The sequence below is a fragment of the Pelodiscus sinensis genome, chromosome 1, assembly GCF_049634645.1.
Source record: "Pelodiscus sinensis isolate JC-2024 chromosome 1, ASM4963464v1, whole genome shotgun sequence".
In the NCBI taxonomy this organism is placed as follows: Eukaryota; Metazoa; Chordata; order Testudines; family Trionychidae; genus Pelodiscus; species Pelodiscus sinensis.
The window spans coordinates 212,174,633-212,197,138 of NC_134711.1; the positions used below are offsets into that span (position 1 = coordinate 212,174,633).

A 22,506-nucleotide genomic window follows, 5' to 3' on the forward strand; every position below is an offset into this window, starting at 1 on the left:
GTAACCTTGGTTAACTCTTTCAGGCCCACTGTGAGTTTGGCACACCCTGTCACAGAGGCATAGATGATGCTCTCTAGTATACCTTAATATGTAACATGTTTAAAACAAACAAAAGTTTTTTTCTTCACACAGCGCACAATCAACTTGTGGAACTCCTTGCCAGAGGATGTTGTGAAGACCCAGACTTTAATAGGGTTCAAAAAAGAACTAGGTAAATTAATGGAGGTTGGGTCCATCAATACTTATTAGCCAGGATGAGTAGGAATGGCATCCCTAGCCTCTGTTTGTCAGAGGCTAGAAATGGATAACAGGAGAGGGGTCATTTGATAATTACTTGTTCTGTTCACTTTCTGGGGCACCTGGCATTGGCCATTGTAGGCAGACAGGACAATGGGCTAGATGGAGCTTTGGTCTGACCCAGTATGGCCATTCTTACTCATATATTATCTATGCATGAAGGATCCCATATGCTAACTGTAAGGTGCTACCTGAAAGTTTCTTAACACTTAATGATTAACACATTAGTTATACATGGGTTTTTTTCTTAATGTATTGCCATTTTATTGTATAGTTAATTGTGAGAGGACAGTGTGTGCCTGCAGTGGGGCACAATGTCAGGATTTGGACAAGGACTGTCAGGACCAAAGGTTAGAACAGGGGCAAACCTGAGGCTGAGAGTAGTTCAGGAGTTTGTAGTCAAGTTACAGTTGGGGTGAATACCAAGGATCAGAATCCAAGTCAGGTGGCTGGTCTGATGAGAAAAGGGATTGTCAATGTATGTGTAACCCTTCTGCCAGGTGAAGCCAGCAGCAGCCAGGGCCAGGTTCAATATCTAGGGGTTCCTCTGCATTCATGCAACACAGAACCAGCTTGAGCTCCCACCCAGTACCCTGGGAAATTCACACACCACCTCGGGCACCTCTGGGAGGCATTGCTTCCCCACTTGCCAGCACAGAGTCTGAGCATAGAAAAGAAACTTTTTACAAAAGGAAGAAAGTAACTGAATGAATTTGGGAAAACACTACAAACAGGGTACATAAACAAATCATGAGTAAAAGACCCCAAGTAGGCTGGACTTTTCCCTCTCAGGCTACATCTACACTGCAGCAGTTTTTCGGAAGTGGAAATGCAAATGGATCACTCATTTGCAAATCTCGCACTCTCATTTGTATATTCTCTTCCAATCCTTTTTGCAGAAGAGGTTTTTGTGATCAAAAGTCCTGTGTAGACGGGGCTATTTGTTGGAAAACCCTATTTTGCACAAGATCCTGTAAACCTCATTTTTTGAGGAATAAGGGATCTTGTGCAAAACGGGGTTTTCCCGACAAATGGCCCCTTCTCCACAGGGCTTTTTATCTCAAAAACCTCTTCTGCAAAAAGGATCGGAAGAGAATATACAAATATGAGTGCGAAATTTGCAAATGAGTGATCCATTTGCATTTCCTCTTCCGAAAAACTGCCGCAGTGTAGACGTAGCCTCAGCTTCTTAAGTCCAGCAATCCAAGAGTCTCTTTCACTTGCCCAACCCTTCTCTGCACCCCGTTCACAGCTGCAGTCCTTGATCAGTGCAGATTGAGATTTCAGAGGTGCCTCTGCAGAATGCACCTCCCACCCAGGCTGGAGTAAAGAGACACCTTACTTGCTCCACTGCGTGGGAACTCACTTACCACCTCTCTCTTCCAGCCACCATGTTGGCCACTCACTGGCCATTCTTAGAAGCCTCCTGCTCACTGCTCTTGCCCTGCCTCTACACCAACTGCCATACTGGCCGCTCATTATACCTCTCCTCTGTCACCCTGCTGGCCTCTCACCAGCCACTCCTGCTGCCTGCCTGCTTACCATTCTCGACACACCTCTCTACCAGCCACCCTGCTGGCTGCTCATCATGCCTCTCCATCACTGTACTGATGGTTGCACCTCTCCATCTTGCCAGTCACTCCTTCACTGGCTAGCAGCAAGTCACCTTCTGCTACCACCTGCCTCTCTGCTGTGACCTCTGCACATCAGTCTTAGTAATTTTCAGCTTTTTGCAGGCTGGGCAGAAACACAGCCAGTGATCATCGGAAGTGATTTCAGCTCTCAGGGAACATTTAACATCACAAAGAGACTCTTAACGAATCCTATTTGCTCTATTCTTTGAACAGTTGGGGGGGGGGGGGAGGAGACGAGTAATCCAGGAAAGACCCCCTCTCTCCAGGATTTGCAGCCTCCTGGTTGGCATACCTGTCCCCACCCTCTTTTCCTTTCACAGGGCTCTGGCGTTGTATTCTTTCAGCTGAGGGTGTCCCCCCTCAACGGGGACAGGTTAAGCACAGGCCTGCTTTTCTGTATTCCCACGATAATTACAATATTGGTAACCATATTTCACTACCCCTGCATTCGATACTTAGGTAATTTGCACTTAATATCAGCCAAAGCTGATCACTTTGACACGGCTGCATTTGCTGAATATATAAGCAAAGCGGGAACAAACTGTATTTACACTGAAGATTCCCAAGTCTCTCTCCCCCGTCAGCTAGTTGTTAGGAAAGCATTCATACAGATCCTGCTTACATATGGTTTTAACAAGGATATGTAGTATACCAGGTGGATTTCAAGGGATCTAGGTAATTGAACTGATTATCTGACAGATGGAATAAGGCTCAAGGTATCACTAATCCAATTTGACACAGCCTGCTGTTAAGGAGGTGTTGAGCTGAGATCCACGTTACTTGGGCCAGTGGTGAATGCTGAGCCTTCCCAATGCTGCTGATCTGCACACTGACAGTAATCTTCCTTGCTCTTGCCCAGATGTGCTTTGAATTCTTTGTGGACCTCATGGATCCAGTCAGCAGTTGTGGGATTGGTGGAGAGTAGAGCTTAGTTTGGGTGGAGACAGGGACAGAAGCCAGAGTTTGCACAGAATGGATTCTTTCTGGTGGAGACCTGATCTATATTGTTTTAAGCCAACTTGTCCTGAAGTAAGAAACTCAACAAATTGTTCCGGGGGAAATGTGTGAAGCCTTGCAAGTATTGTTCTAACACTTGAATCACTCACTCAGACTTGCTGCCAGAGTGTGGGTGATAGGTGACAGATGTGTAAGCATGGCCCCTGAAAAGACACAGGATTTTTCACCAAAAAACTTTAACACAAACCACAAATCCTGATCAGTTGTGACTCCCTCTGGGATTCCATGGAGACACATTCACCAAGAGTTAGGCCATTTCTACTGCCATTTCTCAATTGGCTGACCACAGTGGGACGATAGTGTGCCCACCAGACTTGAGGAGCTCAACAGTAAAGTGTAGGATAATGGCATCCAGAGTTTGGACTAGGTCTCAGGCCTAAGGCCTAAGAGGTAAAAGTAAGGGGGAGAACTCCAGCTAGAACTAGTTTTGATATGGCAAGAGCCTGCTGGGGCCCTTGAGCTGGCTGGGGTAATCTGCTGAGAGCTGGCTTGTGGCATGGCTTGCTGTGTGCTCTCCTGCTGCAGGCTGCTGCTGGTAACTCACTGAGTGCAGGTAGGTTAAAGGAGCCAGCTGGAAGCATGCTGTAGGGAGGTTGTGCATGCTCCCAGCTGGGCTACTGATGTGTGTCTGCACCTGTCCTGCTGCCTTATCAGTGGACATTGGGTGTGTGCTGTTGCCAGAGGTCCCTGGGAAGAAGCCAGGGGAAGGGAGTGTTACATGCAACAGTACCCACACACAGCTGGCCCATAGATCCCTTGTGGCAAAAACATACAGCGCTGGGCTGAGGGTAAAGTTCATATTGAGCCATTGGAATGCTCACTGGCCATAAGAACGGCCAAACTGTGTCAGATCAAATGTCCATCTAGCCCATTATCCTGTCTTCTAACAGTGGCCAATTCCAGATGTCCCAGAGGGAGTGACCACAACAGGTAATCATCATGTGATCCCTCTCCTGTCATCCATTTCCAAACTAACAGAGGCTAGGGACACCATTCCTATCCACCCTGGCTAAGTGTTCTTGCGCAAGAGGCCAGTGTAGACAGGTAACATCAATTTCTTGTGCAAGAAAGCCCGATAGCTAAAATGGCCATCGGAGCTTTCTTGCGCAAGAGATCGTCTACACTGGCATGGATGCTTTTGCGCAAAAGCACATCTTTTGCACAAAGGCACATGCCAGTATAGATGCTCTCTTGTGCAAATACTTTTAGCGAGAAACTTTTCCGTTAAAAGCATTTGCGCAAAATCGTGCCAGTGTAGACGCAGCCATTGAGTGTTAAGTGTCGTCAAGCTAGCCTTGGAAGCTTGCTTGAAAGCAGTAGCTGACCCCTAAAACCACTTCTATGAGTTGTGCACTCCCCTTCCCCTGCTTTCAATGTTTCCTGGGTGACTGAGACACTTCCTGGTCTTTCCCATATCTTCTGCAGCTGCCACTGTGCAAGTTGGTGTACTGTGGTTTGTTCTCATTAAAGGCAGATAATGAGTTTGGGACTCACTGTCACAGTGCCGCCTGCTGGTCTCCTAAAGAATTAGCTCTTCAGGCTTGGAGCGCCTTCTGCTGGCCAGGATCTCGCCCTCAGTTACTTAGCTTCTGAGCTATTTCAGGCCTAGTGTCCCTTTCAGCCCATGGTGCTCTTTCCTTTTAATACTGTCCTACAGCAATGCCCCCACTTTCTGGGATTCTCCCCTCTCAGGGAACCCCATGCTCCTATACCCACTTTGCCTCAGTGACCCACTGCCAGTTGTCATCTAGCCCCTGACCTCAGGGGCAAACTGCAGACTGAAATGGCTTCTTATCATTGGCAAGGGGGTGTGGACCTGTTGCCTTCTCCTACTTGTGATTCCCTTACTATTTCCCACAACTTCCCCAAATAAGTTTTATCTGCATTATAAAACCATGTTTTCATTCAGACACAATCTGTAGCTCACTTGGACAATTGATTCAAACACAAAAAGACACTTCTGTGTATTCCAGGACTATAAGGAAAAGAAGTTATTGAATTATCAGGCATTCTGTTTCACCAAAAAATAAAATGAATTTCCTGTTCAAATAAAGTCCCCATATTTTTCTGGAAATCCTCATCCTTTCTGTTAGAAATTAATTCCTAGCATTGATTTATCTAGTGAACAATAATAGGAATGGAAACAAAACCAAAGTGTTAAAAATGTATTTATTTAATGGACACTAATTTGACCTGAAAGTTTTCTAAACAAGTTTTCAAGGCATTGAAGGGATAACTTTAAAAAGATTTCCAAGTGTTTAAAGAAAATATCCTAGCTTGACATCATTTAACAGGATCGACTCTGGCCACGTTGCAATTCAGAAGACTTCTGATGACTAACAAGAAATGCCTAATATAAGCTATTATAAGTAGCTCTAAAAGATTGGCAGAATTCTTTCCCAAGAGGGAAAACAATCTCACATTCCCTATTCCAAAATATAGTAAATAATTCAGGTGAACCATAATTTGAAATTTTGTTCTATAATCTTCGGATAGGAAATTAGTAGATTCATTTTTAATTCCTCCACCCCCAATTTAGACATATTGGTTTAAACCTTTTGATTTAAAACAGATAATAAGTGAACAGACAAAGAAACCCCACACAAGGAATTTGAACATGCCATGTCTTACATTAGATTCTTTTTGAGCCTGGAACAACCACTATGGTTGATCAGACATTCAATTCTCCGGCAGAACTTCACTGGACAGTTGAGAGACAGCATCATTAGCAGAATAGTAACACCATACCAAATCCAAGCTAGAAACATAATGGACACAAACATACCCTGCCATTGTGAATTAGACCTAGTCACAATTTCACCATTTTTTAAATTCAAAATTGTATTCAATAAATCCTGCTGGATATTTGTGACGAAAAGGGTAGGGGGTGTTATCCAACTCCATTGAGAACAAGGCAAAGTATTTGAGCTATGTTTCAGACTGGAGCAAGTCATGGAAGATGTATCATTGCAAAATGTAGTCACTACAGCCTCTCCCCGAGTTACGAACGAGGTACGGACCAAACACTTGGCCATAACTCAAGGTGTTTGCAACTTGGACCTCACTGAGTTACATGGCGACTGCACTGTTCGTAAGCGTGGATCGCATTCCTAACACAGGGACGACATTTACGACCGCTTTAGTTGTAAATGCGAACGGTCGTAACTCTACCGTTCGCAACTCAGGGACCAGCTGTATATTATCTGGAAGGATGGCAGTTAAACGCAGCTATCTATGCCACAGGTTTCAAATATTAAGAAACAAAAAATCTAAGACATCCCTATATTGGGCAAACTTAGTACATAACTTCTAGCTGTTGTCCACAAAACAAAACAAAACAAAAATGAATAAACTTGTTGCTTGTTGGTAAAGCCTATTGTGAATTTTTATTTTAGTTAGTTAGGGTGTTTTTAGACTACAGGGTTTTTTCGAAAAAAGTGGTCTTTTTTTTCGAAAAAACTTCCCCTGCATCTAGACTGCTGCCACGTTGTTTCGAAAGTAAATCGAAAGAACTCGGCAGTTTTTTCGACTGCAGAAAACCTGATTTTAGGAAGAATAATGCCATTTTTCAAAATTGCTATGAAATGCAAACTGTGCTTTTTTTAAATAGACCATCCAGACTGCCTGGGTGCTCTCTTTCAAAAAAGGGGCTCGCTTTTTCGAAAGTACTGGCTGTAGTCTGGACGCTCTCTTTCGAAAGAAGCTTTTTCGAAAGTATCTTTAAAAAAGCCTCTTTCAAAAGAGGCTTGTAGTCTAAATGTACCCTTAGATGGTTAGTATTGCTTCTGGAGGGCTAGATTTGCCCATCTGCCAGCACTCCATAGTGAGGCGAGTACATGTTCACCTGTCTTAGATTCATGCCTTAACACCACATACATGTTATGAAGTTGAGAAGCAGGTGCTATGGAGCATGCACCATTTTGGAATAGAGCTAAACAATGCTATGGAACATGTTATCCTCAACTACCTTTCCCTGAACAAGTAAATAGTAGGCTCTGGACATTCCACTCAGCTACTACTGCTCTTCCTTGCCCTACAAATCAATCTGATGGAGAGCGATGGCAGGAATTTATCCTGAGCGTTTAAACATAAGAATGGCCTTACTGGGTCAGACCAAAGGTCCATCTAGCCCAGTGTCCTGTGTTCTGACAGTGGCCAATGCCAGATGCCCCAGAGGGAATGAACGGAACAGGAAATCTTCAAGGGATTCCCCTCCTGTCACCCCTTTCCAAGCTTCTGGCAAACAGAGGTTAGGGACACCATTTTTACCCATCCTGGCTAACAGCAAGAAGTCAGTACAGCCTCTCCCCGAGTTATGAATGAGTTATGGACCAAACACTTGGCCGTAACTCAAAGCGTTCGTAACTCAGACCCCAATTGGCTACACGTTGACTATGCTGTTCGTAAGCGCGGATCATGTTCATAACTCAGGGACCGCATTTACGACTGAAGCAGTCGTAAATGCGAATGGTCGTAACTCGACCGTTTGCAACTCAGGGACCAGCTATAACAGTAGCTTATTATTGAGCTTATTATGTCTTATTATGTCTTAACTAGATAAGCTGAGTAACCTGCAGTAAAAGGAGGCAAGAACATTCAGAAAGGCCTGAAAGTGACATGCACATTAAGGTTCACCTTAGGTATCTATGATTTAGTTACTGCCCAAGAAGAATGCTTTCCAACAACCATGTGTTCTTTATAAAGATGTATTCATTTCAGAGTAGTGCTTGAGGCTCGCCCTGTCATTACCAACAGCTAGGAACCCTTACAGGGTGCCGTCTCAGACTTCATTACTCACAGCCTGACCCATTCTTCTTCTCTTTGGCTGCAGGCCCAGCTCACCATCTGATCATTCATCTTGGTAGCTCAGGGCTAACTTAATCATGCAGCTGGCTCAGGATTCTGGTGACTGTCACAAACCTTTCTGTAGCTAGCGACATAAAGGGTAACAAGAAAACATTAAACCAATATATTAGAAGGAAGAGGAAGACCAGGGACAAGGTAGCACCGCTATTCAATGACGAGGGAAAAACAATAACAGAAAATGTGGAAATGGCAGAGGTGCTAAATGTCTTTGTTTCGGTTTTCACCGAGGTTTGTGGTGATTAGATGCCTAGCATAGTGACTGCTGGTGAAAATGGGGTAGGTTCAGAAGCTAAAATAGGAAAAGACCAAGTTAAAATTACTTAGAAAAGTTTATATTAAAGTCAATAAGGCCTGATGAAATGCATCCTAGAATATTTGAGGAGCCAATTGAGGAGATATCTGAGCCATTAGCTATTAGCTATCCTTAAAAAATTATGGAAGACCCAATGGTAAAAGCAGTGGTTCCCACCCACCAGTCTGCGGACCGGTGCCAGGCCGTGACCTGCTGGCTGCGGCACACTTCCAAGCCACACCCATGCCTTGACAGGCCTATACAAAGGGGGCTGCAAAAGGTGCGAACACCCCATCCATGATCACTATGTTGGTCTCTCCTGTGGCCTAATGGAGGTGCCAGGCCCTTGGCCACCTTCCCCCCATGCCTAGCTCAGTGTGCGGTCGGGGCTGCCAGGGGAAGTGAGCAGGAAGCTGGCTTGCAGCACTTCACCTGCCCTGCGGCGCACTAGCTGCTCTGTCCCTGAAACTAAGTATTAACTCCAGCTCCTCTCTCCTGGCGGGGAGCAGTGGTGCAGCCAGGGTGGGACAGACCCAATTGTTGCTGGGGGAAGCCATGAAGGGACCAACAGGGGCCTGGCTGCTGACAGCGGCCCCCTGCGGAGATGTGAGGCCTTCCTGCCTGCCCCATGTGTCCCCCGGTCCTGGAGGTGGGTGGCAGCATCCTGCCACTGCTCTCGCCTTCCCCAGGCATACCAGTTAGGCTGGAGCTGTTCTGCCCAGTTCCCGTGTGGGGCATGCAGGCTGGGAGGCCTAGATGTGTACCTCTCCCTTTTGCCAGGGGTGGGGACTGCAGTGAGGTGGGGACAGAGGGAATGTTGGGGTGTCTAACTTGTTTCCCTCTGGGCTGCAGGCAGAACAAAAGGCCTAACTCATGACAGTTGCATGATTACATTTCAAACAAAGTTTACATAGCTGTTAATGGCTTAAGATAAGAAAGGAAAGGATTCTTTTAACAGAATTTTTTTAGTGTAGATATCTGAAAACTCTGATGGCTGTGTCTAGACTGGCAAGTTTTTCCGCAAAAGCAACTGCTTTTGCGGAAAAACTTGCCAGTGGTCTACACTGGCCGCTTGAATTTCCGCAAGAACACTGACGATCTCATGTAAGATTGTCTGTGTTCTTGCGGAAATACTATGCTGCTCCCATTCGGGCAAAACCCCTCTTGTGCAAATGCTTTTGCGCAAGAGGGTCAGTGTAGACAACGTGGTATTGTTTTGTGCAAAAAAGCCCCGATCGCGAAAATGACGATCGGGGCTTTCTTGCGCAAAAGCGCGTCTAGATTGGCACGGACGCTTTTCCGCAAAAAGCGCTTTTGCGGAAAAGCGTCCGTGCCAATCTAGACGCTCTTTTCCGCAAATGCTTTTAACGGAAAAACTTTTCCATTAAAAGCCTTTGCAGAAAATCATGCCAGTCTAGACGTAGCCTGATCAGTTACAAAGACATGTATTGTGTGCATACAGATGAAATGTAAAATAACAGGTAACCTCTTAAAGTGAATTACCATAATGAATATTCAAATATGCAAATAAAATGTTACCAGTCCACCAAAAGTTTGTGAACGAGTTTGCCGGTCCACGGTATAAAAACGGTTGGGAACCACTGGTAAAGTGCCCATGCTCTGTGAATTCGCAGGGAATATTGCAGGGCAATGTCTTGAAAACATCAGTCAGTTTCTCCTCTGGACAATTTGTTTTTGCTTTTGGACTGTCTGTACCTTCATGTGAAAAGAAAAGAGTAAAGACAGCATAAGAAAAAAGAGGGCAGAGTGGAATTCAGTGTACAAATGCTTTTTATATATATATATCCAGTTGCTGCACTATTATTACCTGTATCACAGAACACAGGAACACTTGTTTTTACACTTTTCCTCAGTGTTTAGGGACTTCTGTGTCTGGATAAAGCTGTCACAAAATTATAACCCAGCCAAAAGAATTCAGCTAGTATGATGTGCATGGTTTCATAAATATTGAGGTCAAGTTGAATGGGAAGAGATCACAGCGTTTAGAGCCATGATATTGCACTCTCGGGCTGTGTCTACATTGGCACCCTTTTCCGTAAAAGGGATGCTAATGACACTTCAGAATTGCAAATGCCACAGGGGATTTAAATACCCCCCGTGGCATTTGCATGAACATGGCTGCCGCTTTTTTCCGGCTTGGGGTTTTGCCGGAGAAAAGTGCCAGTCTAGACGGGATCTTGCAGAAAATAAGCCCTTTTCCAGAAGATCCCTTGAAAGCAGGAATAAGGGATCTTCCGGAAAAGGGCTTATTTTCCGCAAGATTCCGTCTAGACTGGCGCTTTTCTCCGGCAAAACCCCAAGCCGGAAAAAAGCGGCAGCCATGTTCATGCAAATGCCGCGGGGGATATTTAAATTGTTGTACCAAATAAAAGCAAGCAGGATCTTATGAGGGGGATAAGGCAAAAAGCCACATTTATTGTAAAGATAATAATGAAAAATAAAGAAAAGATAGAAGCAAACAACGTTGTTTAACTACTTATTCCTAACACTACTTAACCCTTATACACTTATATATATATATAAACCATTCATTCATACATCCATTCATTCAAGTTCTGTGTATAGTTACCAGCCTGGAAGTTGCTTGTGACAGAATACTGGCCAGGTATTCTGTACACAAGTGATGGTAGTGGGGAGCGAAGTCCTGATCAGATGTGCATCTGAAGCTCCTGGTGGGCTGGCAGCAGAACCTTGGACTCTGATTCCATAGTTTTTTAGTCCAGTTTTTATAGGAATTTCTTCCTATGCCAGTCTATGGAAATTGCTGTATCATGCTGATGTCTCCAGGGTGGCTGCCAGGTGCTCATCAGTGATCTCATCGGGTGGACCTCCAGTTTCTCCACTTGACACCTTTTGGTTGCACTGGCACCTGACGCCTTCTTCAGCCCTTTGTTGCTGTATTCTCAGGCTGGCACCTCTCAGAACCATTCATTCATCATCCAAGCACTCTCTCATACATTCATACAGTATTTTGTATAATAATAAAAGTTGTAGTTACAGAAAGTTTCTGGGTGGTATTGCTTAAAACATTCTCTGACTGCTAAGTAAAGTTAACAATGCCCTTAGACAATTACAGGGCTTGGCTCCCATAGCAGAGTTAGTGGCTTGACAATGCATTGTTACAATGTATCTCTGCAATGTCAATTTCAAGCAGCCCCTTGCACAAGCTTGAGCATGCCCTGGATCACAGAGGGGGGGGGGGCTGTTTCTGGTTACATAGGATTATATTCTTAACAGTTCGGATTATATTTTTAACAGTTCTAAGTTACATGACCTAATATATTATATTCTAAAGGGGCAATAATAATAATAAATCTAAACATTTAACAATCTTAACAAATAATAATAATAAGAAGAATTAATAATAAATCTAAACACTAAGTTGTGGGGAACAAATTATGGGGAGTCACTTCCATTTGGAGGAATCATTTTCAATACATTAATATGTTATCCCTACATACTCCCCCGCGGCATTTGCAATTCCGAAGTGTCCCATTAGCATCCCTTTTACGGAAAAGGGTGCCAATGTAGACACAGCCTCAGTGTTTTGATTTGTAGGTTATTTTGCCTATGCAATGGATTAAATTCAGATGAACTTGAATGATATTTCAGTTTGATGAATACCTAAATTATTAATGAATCTGCATGGTTGGAGGTAACTCTTTTCATATAAATGTCACCTTCTGTTCCATTTAAGAAGGGAAGCTAGATCTCATCAGAAGTGAGACAGATTACAGAGCTAAGGAAGCTATACCAAATAGAATATGAAATGCATATTAACATAAAACAAGTATGTATTGATGTTATATCATCCTACCTCATCTGGCATTTGACCCTGTTGCTTACCCCTTTTGGGGCTTCCCAATAATGGGATGCAGGCTGTCACATGAATTATCTCTCTTTATGGTGTCTGGCTTATTAACATAAAACAATATCTTAACTTAAAGCTAAAATTTTCTGTATTCTTCTCCAGGCTCACCAAGCCATTTTGCCCTCGTGGACTTCTAGCCTCCTCTGAAGGGTTTTGCTCCTGCTTCTTCACCAGAAGTATCTCTAGCCAGGTTTTTTCTTTCTGTCTGGTGTTGAAAACTTCTTCCCCAATGCTCTGACCCTGCGTGCCTGGCTGGTGCTTCTCTGCAAATTTCCTCTTCTTTACCCTTGTATCAGGCTCAAGATCTCTCAGCTCACCAAATCTGTTTGAGAAGGGACACTCTGTGCGTCCATTTCCAGTTATAGTTCACCTCTAGACCTCTCCCTGATGGTGCAGGCTCTGTCTTATAAAAATAATGCCTAGTCACCTAAACCAACTACTTGTTGAAGCCCCAACCCAGAACCTGGAGGGTAAATAACTAGCTACAATCAGAAGTGAGACCAGTTCCCTTTAAAAGACCAGTCATGTGAAAGTGTCTTGGTTATATTTCAAGTATCCTATGAAACTAATCAGTGTACATGCTTAAAGGGGTGTGCACTGGTTAGCTTCTGAAAATGTGTCCCTTTTATGCCAGTTCCTTTTAAAATGAGGATAAATATTACTTAAAGTCTACAGAAGCTTTCTTGAAAATAACCAGTGTATCTGAATCAAGCCCAAGGGCAGATGGCAAGGGAAGGCAAAATGATTTGAGCTTTGAGAGAAACATGCTTAGTCAGGGTTTCCAGAATATCTCAGCTTGCCAAATGAAAATGACACTTGGATCTCATCTTTCAGTTCAAAGTGAAGAAGAGATAAATAAATAGCCTGTTGTCCAAAAGATCTTCCAGTTGTTTCTTCCTCAAGCCCTCCAGCTTGTCCACCATCACTAGCCAAAAGAGAGACAGGGCTAGATTGGGACCTACACTTGGCACATCTAGACAGGGGAACACAGAAGAGGGAGAGGATAATCCTAGAAGGCAGATTCTTCTTTCCATATGCAACAGATTAGATAACAGTACTTTGTTTCTGCCTCATAAGCACAGAGTCTTTCCAGCTTTGTCACAGATGGAAGGACCTCAGAAAATAAATATATCAAGTTACAACACCAAAGCCACAAGACTTTTCTTTTATCCTGGCAGGCTGCACTGCTGATAAAGTTGTTTGAAAATTGATGTACTTCTGTTTTGTGGTTTCTGGTATTGTGTATAGTGAAGTACTGCAAGACCTGTAGCATAATTCTTGTATCAAAAAAGGCTTCCATTCTATACTTTAAAAAACATAAGAGTTTTTAAAAAGTCTATAGAAGCAATTGCTTCTAGTTCAGTCTCGATTACATCAGCAGTTATTCTTCTAAAGCTTACATGCATAGAGTGTCAATCTTCCAGACTTCAATAAAATATTCCTTAAAATTCATTCATTGACTCACGTATACTCCAGAAAAGGTGAATGTAAAAATACAATATACCAGTTGTCAAAGTCAGCTGTTAGCTGCCTTCACTTGAATTTTCTTGTCAGGGGCTTTAACTGACCTAATTTCAGGTTGCTTGAATCCATCAAACAGTCTGTCTACCACACTCACCCACTATTAGTCTCCCAGATCATATTCAATGCACAATATGCAGCAATAATGGTTGGACTATTTTTTCAGTGAGATTGAGTCTCATTATGAGAGACCTCGACCGACGGGCATCCAGTATCCTAGTCAGGGGAAGGCATTGCCTTCCCAAACCCCCAGGCCTGGCCCCACCCACATTTTGTCCCCAGAATGCCTGCTGTAGGCATATTGAGCAGGGTGTTACTGCTCCTGAAAGCCTGCCGCCTCTGTTTTCCAGGCCCAGCGTGCTCGAGTTGCACGCCCTCCTCCCTCCCCAGGGCTCTGGGCTGGGGCATGCGCCCTCCTCCCTCACCTCTCCATGATGGGGAGGTGGAGCTGTAGGTGGGGCCTGTCACCAGAGCCTTATCTTCAGCAACTACCCACACCTCCACCTCCTTTCTGTGCCCCACAGACACATTCCATCTTCATTTGGCCACTGCTCAGGAAACAGTTAACATTTTATGTGCAGCTGTCCAGCTTGCCAGCATATAGCTTTAGGAGCCAGGGAAATAAAAGGTGGGCAGTGTCACCTTGAATTATTAATGGAGCATAAACCCCCTCAATGTCAATTGGAGGGACCAAGAAAAAAGTCAGTGTTTTCAGAAGATCAGTGATTGTAAAAATCAAGGCATTATGGACCTTTCCTAACCAGCCAACATTTGTCAGTGAATTGTCCACAGTGAACCACCAAGGCCTACATAAATACTGAGATAATCTCTTTTTGGGTTTAGCTACATGGAGGCTAGGAATGACGGGAAGCAGAATTGGGAGACAGTCCCACCGATCACTCCAGCACAGTTAAGGCTGACTGAATCCATTGTCATTTATGGCATTTCACCTAGCCTGACTGCCCTGCACAGGAAGACACCTTGAATACCTTAATGATAACCACCACTTCCATGGGTTTCAATGCCAAACCAATAGAATCTGGGGTTTCCCTATGGCTATTGTTATTCATTCTCAACTAGCAAGGCAGATATCAATGTGATTTTTCTATGTTGCAAGGCACGGGCAAGCTCAGTACACAATATAGCCTTCTTCCTCTAGAACAGGGGCAGGGAACCTATTTTGGGTCAAGGGATGCTGACCCACAGAAAAATCAGTTAGGTGGGGAGCAGTGGGGGCTGGAGTGCCAGTACAGGCTCTTCAGTGCTTGGGGCAGGAGCCTTGAGCCCTGGGGGCCAGACCTAGGCAACCCAGGGACCACACCTTGCCCCGGGGCCTTAGGTTCCCTACCCCTGCTCTAGAAGTTCTGGAATCACTTCGGATTATCCCTGTGTTTCATCATAAACAGGTCCCGCCCACCCTGTGCCAGTTGAATGGGCCCAAGACCCCTGCTCCCATCAAGTGCAGCTGTGTGCTACAGTGTAGCCTCTGCATTCCCTGTCTAGTCATGCTTGCCTGACTTTGTCTACATGCTATCTATGTCTTTACAAATGCAACAGGATCATCCACTCAGTGGAGAAGAGGCCACAATTCCTCTGTGTTGTAGCCATGTTTGCTGTGGTTAGCTCATAAATGGCATGAGAGAGTAATGTACAGGTATCCCACAACGCACAGCAGCTGAACCACAATTCACAGTGACTATTTCCCACTGTGATGGGGTGGATATACCCCACACTAGAGAGAGGGGGAGTGAAAGGCTTATGGGTGGAGAAAGCACCTCCCCTTTCAGCTAACTGGGCATGCTCCGCTGCAGGGACTGTATAAAATGCCTGAGGCCAGCTCATTCAGGGGGAGCTGCAAGCAGGAAGGGAGTTCAGGCTGGAGCAGCCGTCTTCCAAGCAGCAACCCCAGCAGCAGACCCAGCCACAGCTGCTGCTGGAGGAACAAACTGAACAGCTGTCACAGCCGCAGTCCTCTCTGGAGCCGCTCATCCCATCGCAGGTGCTACTGCCGTGACCCCAGAGACTACCCTGTGACAGAGGGACAGCTGCAAGGGTCAGGTACATCGTGCCCCATTCCGGAGACTGAACCCCATTAGAGACAGTAGGAAGGGGTCCAGGGTGGAGGGATGCCCCTCTGGGAGCTCAGCATGTTTTGGGCGGACTTCCTGCTGAGCTGGCAGTGCAGTTACCAATGTTAACAGGGTCCTGGGTTGGGACCTGGTGGAGTGGAAGGGCCCAGGTCCCCCTACCCTCACCCCAACTGATGGTAGGCTCTCCAACAGCCAGGGAGAGCACACTGGCCACTTTTAGGCCACTAAACTCAGGCCTCTATCCACTAAACAGGACTAGACCTGCGGGGCCATATTTCCCCTGAAAAAGGGGCACTGAACTCTTGGACTAGGTCTGTGGGGCTGTATTGCCCCTGAGTAAGGGGCATCAAATTGTGAGGTTGGTATTGTGAGGGTGTCGCACCCCATGACAGGGGCTCGCCCCGTGACACCAACAAAGGTGAACCTAAAGGTAGGTGGAATGCCTTTGCACAGCGTAACACACCATTTGCCAGTACAACTTGATGCTATGTCGACGCAATCCGCTGGCACAAGTAGCTGAGTGTGAACACCCTATGCCAAAATAGTTTTGTCAATGGCATTATGCTAGCAGAACTTTACAGATTTTGCTACAACTAGTACAATTTCTAGTGTAGGCACAACTTTATTAACTGGTTTGTAAATGAAAGTTTGAAAAGAGCACAAGTTTGCATCTGAAAAACAGTTTGTAATAACTCTTTCAGGGTGTCTTACACCACAACCATTTGTTAACAGTCTCCATTTAGGCTTTCAGTTTGATCTTGGACAAAAACGAGGGTTGGGCTTTGTACTAATAACGAGAATACTTAAACTTGCAATAATTTAATTTCAAAATGAAACATCATAATCTGCTGACTAGTCACAATATATACATTGCTAAGTATGATTTGAATGTAGAAAATGGTAATGAGGGTCACCTGAGTATTTTCTGGGGCCAGATTCTTGGTCAGGAACTAGGCCTGCATTGTACTTAACACAAATGAGCTTTGATCCTGACTAGAAACACTAGGTGCTATCAGAATGTTAATTAAAAATAATAATAGTAGCAACCCCGTTCACTGACTCACTGACTTCTCACCTAAATACTCAACTTTGAACCTGCAATTCAGCATAGGGAAGTAGGTCAGGCCACATAAATGTATTCAGTTACGTCATCTCAACCACAGACAAAGCTTTTTGAATGCAGTGAAATTAAATAAAATCGTCTGTAATAGTCATGCAATTTCGCCTCTTCTATGGCCACTTTTACATACTGTACTGAACTGGGATCGTGTCAATCAACATGACATTATGGGGATGTCCTAATGGCTCTCATGTACAATTGTGCAGGTGTCCCAAACTATGCAATTCCCTGCACTCTTACTGGATGGACATGAACTGTAATTTGTTTGTTTATACTCAAAGAATTCCTTTCAATTTAGTTGTTCAACATGAGATAAAACTAAACTACAGCACAGTTACTTTGGGGAGAAAAGCTGCCTCAGAGGTCACACAGAGGGAGGGAATGGAAGGGGAGTGGGCTTATCATTCAAGGGAAAAGCAAAATAGTCTGTACCTTTAAAAAAAGATTCTCATCTAGTAATTTGGAGCCATTCCAATTGCTGGGTTTTTGTTTCATCATAATTGTCTTATTTTTGTTTTTATAGTTTTCCTTCATTTACAAGTTCAATACTTAAGTAAAGCTACTTTCAGTGCAATAATCACCTGATGGTGCTTCTTACTACCTCAGTAAGAGTAATCTGTGCTGCTGTTAAAAACCTGGATCTCAGAATTTATTCAGCCTAAATCTCAGTGTTGTGTGGTTCGGTTTTTAGATATGAGAGGAGCCAGTAAAAATACCTCAGATAAACTCTTATTAATTTTATCATGCACAGAATAGTAAAGGAAAGCAGTGCAAAGTTACACAGATCTATTTCAATACATGGGATAGTTAGCATAGACAATATAATAACATCTTTACCCAAGGCCGGCCCACAACATTTTGGCACCTGAGGTGGGGAGCTCAAATGATGCCCCCATTCTTTCCCCCGCTTGGGCCAAAACTTTGAAAGATCTCAATTCTGCCTTCTTCCTATTCTACTCCTCTCATGGCACTCCACCATCTTTCTGCATCTAGAGCAGAGAGAATACACATGCACCAGCAGCAGACACCATTTTCTACACTCTGGGTCCTAGTGGCGCCCCCCCCCCCACCACAGTCTGGCACCTGAGGCAGCTGCCTCATGGTGAGGCCAGCCATGCCTTTACCTAGGACAATACACAAACTACTCAATTATAAGAATATGAATATACATATACTTATTCCTATGAATCACACACACAGTTCCAATGCTGTTACCCTTATGATTATCAGACGGGAGGTCATGGCGTCTTTCATTCCCCATGCGCAGAGGCATCCACAATGCATTGGGCAGTAGGAACTGGTTCACCTTCTTGTTGCAGTGAGTAAGGTAGAGGGGACATCTTACTCAATCCCTCCCACTGATTAGATCTTCTATCCCTATATTTATATGAGACTGGGTTGGTCTAGTAATATCTACCAATTAATTACATTTTGTGTAAGATATCTATTATGCCAATATCTAGAATACATTTTGCTTGCCAAAATTTTGCAAAAGCACTTAATTCATAGCTCTTCGTCTGTCTCTGGAATTTCTCTCATCAAAAGAATGGGATGTACTAGTACCAGGTTGTTTCTTGTCTTTTTGGCCTGGTCTTGCCGTCCTGTACAAGTTATGCATAATTGGGCAAGCACTTCAGACTTTCCCCCACCATTTTTAGCCTGGTCTGTGTGCATGCATACGTGCTGCCCAGATTTGAATCAGGCCTCGGGTGGCTTGTTAGAGATCCATACTTTGGACAAGGCCGGGACGAGGCTGAGCACTGCAGACAAAATATTTTTAGACAAGGGAGGTCCATCCAGGTTCCCCTACAATCAGTTATCACAGAAATACATGTTTACATGGTATCCTTTTTACAGAGTACAACCACTGGTCCAAACCTGCAGCTCAGAGACAAAATTCAGTGGGGCTACGGCTACACTACGTGTTTTGCCGGAAGAGGCAATGCAAATGAAGCACAGGTTAGTATTTTCTCATGCTTAATATGCATAATTTCTTCCAGTCCATTTTTGCACAAGGGGTTTTTGTGCAAAAACAAGCAGTGTGGACATTTCCTTTTTGTGCAAAAACCTCTTTTTGCACAAGATCCTTGTGCCTCTCCCCGAGAGTCCAGAAAAAGAGACAGATAAAATACACAGCTGTGCAATTAAACTCAGCTCACAGCTTGCCTGCATTCTTCAGCCTTTTGCAATGAGACCAAAAAACAATAGACACTCTTGTATTCTGACTGAAGTGGAACAACAGTTAAGGGACAAACGGAGAGATTCTGCAGATGTGCTATCAATGGCCCAGTGATGTAGACACTGGTACCAAGTGTAGTGCTTACTATCATGAGCAGTCCCACTGAAATACCTCTCCTCCCCTCCTCAATGAAGGTTTATTCCGTTATGTGGCAATCACTGTCTGCTGTCCTCAGACCAATGCATCATATCAGTGAGGATTTGTTAGCAGGTCACATACAATGCCAGTGTTAAATACTCACATTAGTAACAGACCAGAAATTAATTTAGGAGAGGTATGCATAAAAAAGCAACACAATGCCTTTGATAAAAGCTTACCACACAAAGGTTAATTTTTACAGTAATTTGATATTAGTCCCCATCAGCTACAGCAAGTTATTTTACTAAAAAAAAAAATCAAATAACTTTGTTAATATTCCACTTTGTTCTCTGCTGAGGATAAATACATTTCTGCCATAATGGGGAGCTTAAGTTCACATCATTCCATGCTTTATAATGCTGTGCCAAGATATAGTGACATGGCCAACAGCTGTGCAACTGAGGCAGATGATTTGTTTTCATTCAGCTAAAAGGTATGTATGGGGGTGCGGGTGGAGGAAGATTTCTGAAATAAAGTACCTTCTGTAGTCTACTTTTTCTTCACCTGTTACTTTCAGGGGTTGTAAATTTCTATGCTTTCCAGAATCTTCTGAAATAAGGTTTCAAGTCTCAAACATTTCTCTTACTCAGGGAAATATCCCCTTTCTCTAAATATATTCCAGATCCACCAGGTGCATTGCCAGCAGAATGATGGGCTTTATGGACGATAAAGATCCAGTATCTGGCCATATATTTGTGTGTGTCTTGTGGGGGAAGAGGGTGCTCGTAACACAAGAAGGTCTAAATATGTCTCTCAGGAAGGAAGAATTGTCTTAGACAGAGTTAAGGATAAGTTCTGTTCTGAAAGCCAGTTATGGATAAGCAGCATTGGCTTACACAAAGGATCCACTCCTGGGTACAGATTCTGTGCTGTGCTTTCAAAAGAAGCAACATGAAGGACGCAAGCCAGGAGAGTGGGGGGAGGGGAGGTGTTCTTTGTCACTTCTGTATCTCATGGAGTCTGTGCTGCTATCTGTGTAAGGTATTTGTATGGCCCTTCCACTGTAGTATCTGAGCACTACACTCAAAACAGCCCCATAAGATAGCAGTACTCTAATCCTCATTTTAGAGATGTGTATCTCAGATTTAGGGAGGTGCATGTGGCACACAACCTTTTGGTTGATTATAGATTAAAATACATTGGATTAATTTTAGTCATTGGATTTAGTGTGCAGGTGTTGGATGGTGTCGTGACCTGTGATATACAAGAGATCAGACTAGCCTTAAACTCTGACTTGCCCAAATTCACACAGGAGGTCTATGATAGAACAAGGACATGTCCTGAAGTCTCCCAAGTCTTAAGCTATGGCTTAAACACGGGATCATTCACCCTCCTTAGTGAAGGGTTGTTTTCCTGAACCTGGTATAGCCCCCACTACTAGTAAGAATAGGCCTGGGGGGGAAACCACTTCAGACCATAGTGTGAGGAGTTGGATCACAGAAATCCCTTTGGGTGCTGAAAAAGCCACTAATTCCAGCGTTCCTGGCCTCTGGGGCTCCCCACCACCCTTTCCTGTTGGGCCAGAAGCTCTGCTCTTTCCCAGCCAAGGCACAGAGTTGGGGTAACCACCCCCTTTGCACAGCAACACAGACCTTGAACTGGTTCAGCTCCAGGAGGGCTCAGCTGTAGGGTCACTTGCAGTACCAAGAATGAAACCCCTAAAAGGGACCCAAACCCCAAATAAATCCATCTTATTCGGTGTAAAAGTTTTATATGGAGAAAGCTCATAAAGTCAGCCTACTTTATCAATGAAAGAGGGAGATTCACAGTAGTTGCTCTCTCTCCTGCCCATGGTAACTATCATTGATTCTGGGCTTGATAAAAACACTTTTGTTAAGTATAAAAAGTAGGATTTCAGTGATTGCAAGTGAAAACAGACAGATCAAAGTAAGGTACAAAGTTAAAATAAACAAAAGATGCTTAGCTATTTCTAAGCCACTAAGACAATTGTCATATGCAAATTCTTACCTTAAACAGTTTTTTCCCCTTCAGGTAAAATGTTGCAAGTCAGAGCTGATCTTTACTCTGGATTGGGTCTACAGTTTTCCCCAGTGTTCTTTAGAGTCCTTTGTTTTCATTTGTCTCCTCTTAAGGTAGGCGAGGCAGTTTCAAAGACCAGATGAAGGCAAAGAGCTGATTGTTTTCCATTCTTTATAGACTTTTTCCCAGGGCAGGAAACCTTTGTTCAGTCTTCCTCCTGTTATGGAAAAGTATGAGATTCAAAATTGATTCCAGTACCAGGTGGCAGAATCACATCTTTCTAGGACCAACCACAATTTGGGCTTACACGACAAACAAGACCATTGGTTTGAGTCGTTGCATTCCTAAAGTGTCAAATGGCCCTCACTCTCACATTCAGAATTAATACCAGATTCCCACTTCATACTTCTGCTTTCACAAACAAGAATGATACATGCACAAAAATAGGCTAATCCTATTCAGCAGATTGCAATTTTCAAATTGATGTTACATGATGCATTTTGGATAAAGCATCTTCAAGTTATACCTATTTATGTTCATAAGCCAATTTTCATTAAGTGAATGGGGCCCCCGTTACACATAATATATGATAATCTTACAGATACTAAGCACTATACAAGAACAGAGCTTTATTGTATTAACTATAAAAATTCAGTCTAAATCCTTTATCTATGGAAAATTGTTTTACCCCAGATTTACTATTTTCTTAAAATCAAGAATATTTTGGGCCCATGGCAGAAGTTTTCCAACATAATAGCCAAAGGTTGCTATATGATTTAAGAGAAATTAGAAATGAAATCCCCTATCCTAGATTTCCTAGCTCATCCCCAGCTCAGAGCAAGATTATTTCACTCTGTGGTACCTATTGGACAATTGACACAGTGACTGGAATGCCTGTGAAACAGTACATTATGAGACCAGTTCCATGATACAGGAATATTAGCACCACAACTCAAACCAGATAGTTAATGTTACTAAATTAAAATAATTAGGCCTATCTCTTGAAAGGGAAGCAGGACATATTACAGAATGCATGACTATAAGCACCTAAATTAGTCTCATGTAGCTGAAGATAATTCTTATCAGCAGCTGGCTTTCATTCATTATAATATCTCATCACATGAAAAAGGTGCTTTTTAAATAAGAGATTATTTTACATTTCATATGATACCACTTGTTCCTCATAGGAAAATAAAGAGATGCATGCTAAACTGAGATTTAGCAATGGTACCACATTATTATAGAGCAGCAACATTATAAACTCTTCTTGAGGTTTCCGACTTAAAGCTACTTTATCTTGAATACCTGCTTGCCTACATTAAACCCTCTTGTAATATTCTTACCTTATGAAACAACTTCCATTTATTACTCAAAATGTATAGGAGTGATTATATTTTCTATGGCAAACCAAAGTTGGTAA

At 43.5% G+C, this 22,506-nt stretch overlaps 1 protein-coding gene across 1 annotated transcript in view; it reads right to left on the reverse strand.

The window, feature by feature from the left end:
- Positions 1-9,515: 9,515 nt before the first annotated feature.
- MOSPD2 (motile sperm domain containing 2) overlaps positions 9,516-22,506 on the reverse strand; it is a 97,428-nt gene continuing 84,437 nt past the window's right edge. Inside the window, exons 18-19 of the transcript XR_012898649.1 lie at positions 21,075-21,303; positions 9,516-9,822 (exon numbers count right to left, since the gene is read on the reverse strand). The gene's annotated coding sequence lies outside the window, so the exon portion shown is untranslated. The remainder of the gene's footprint in view (positions 9,823-21,074; positions 21,304-22,506) is intronic.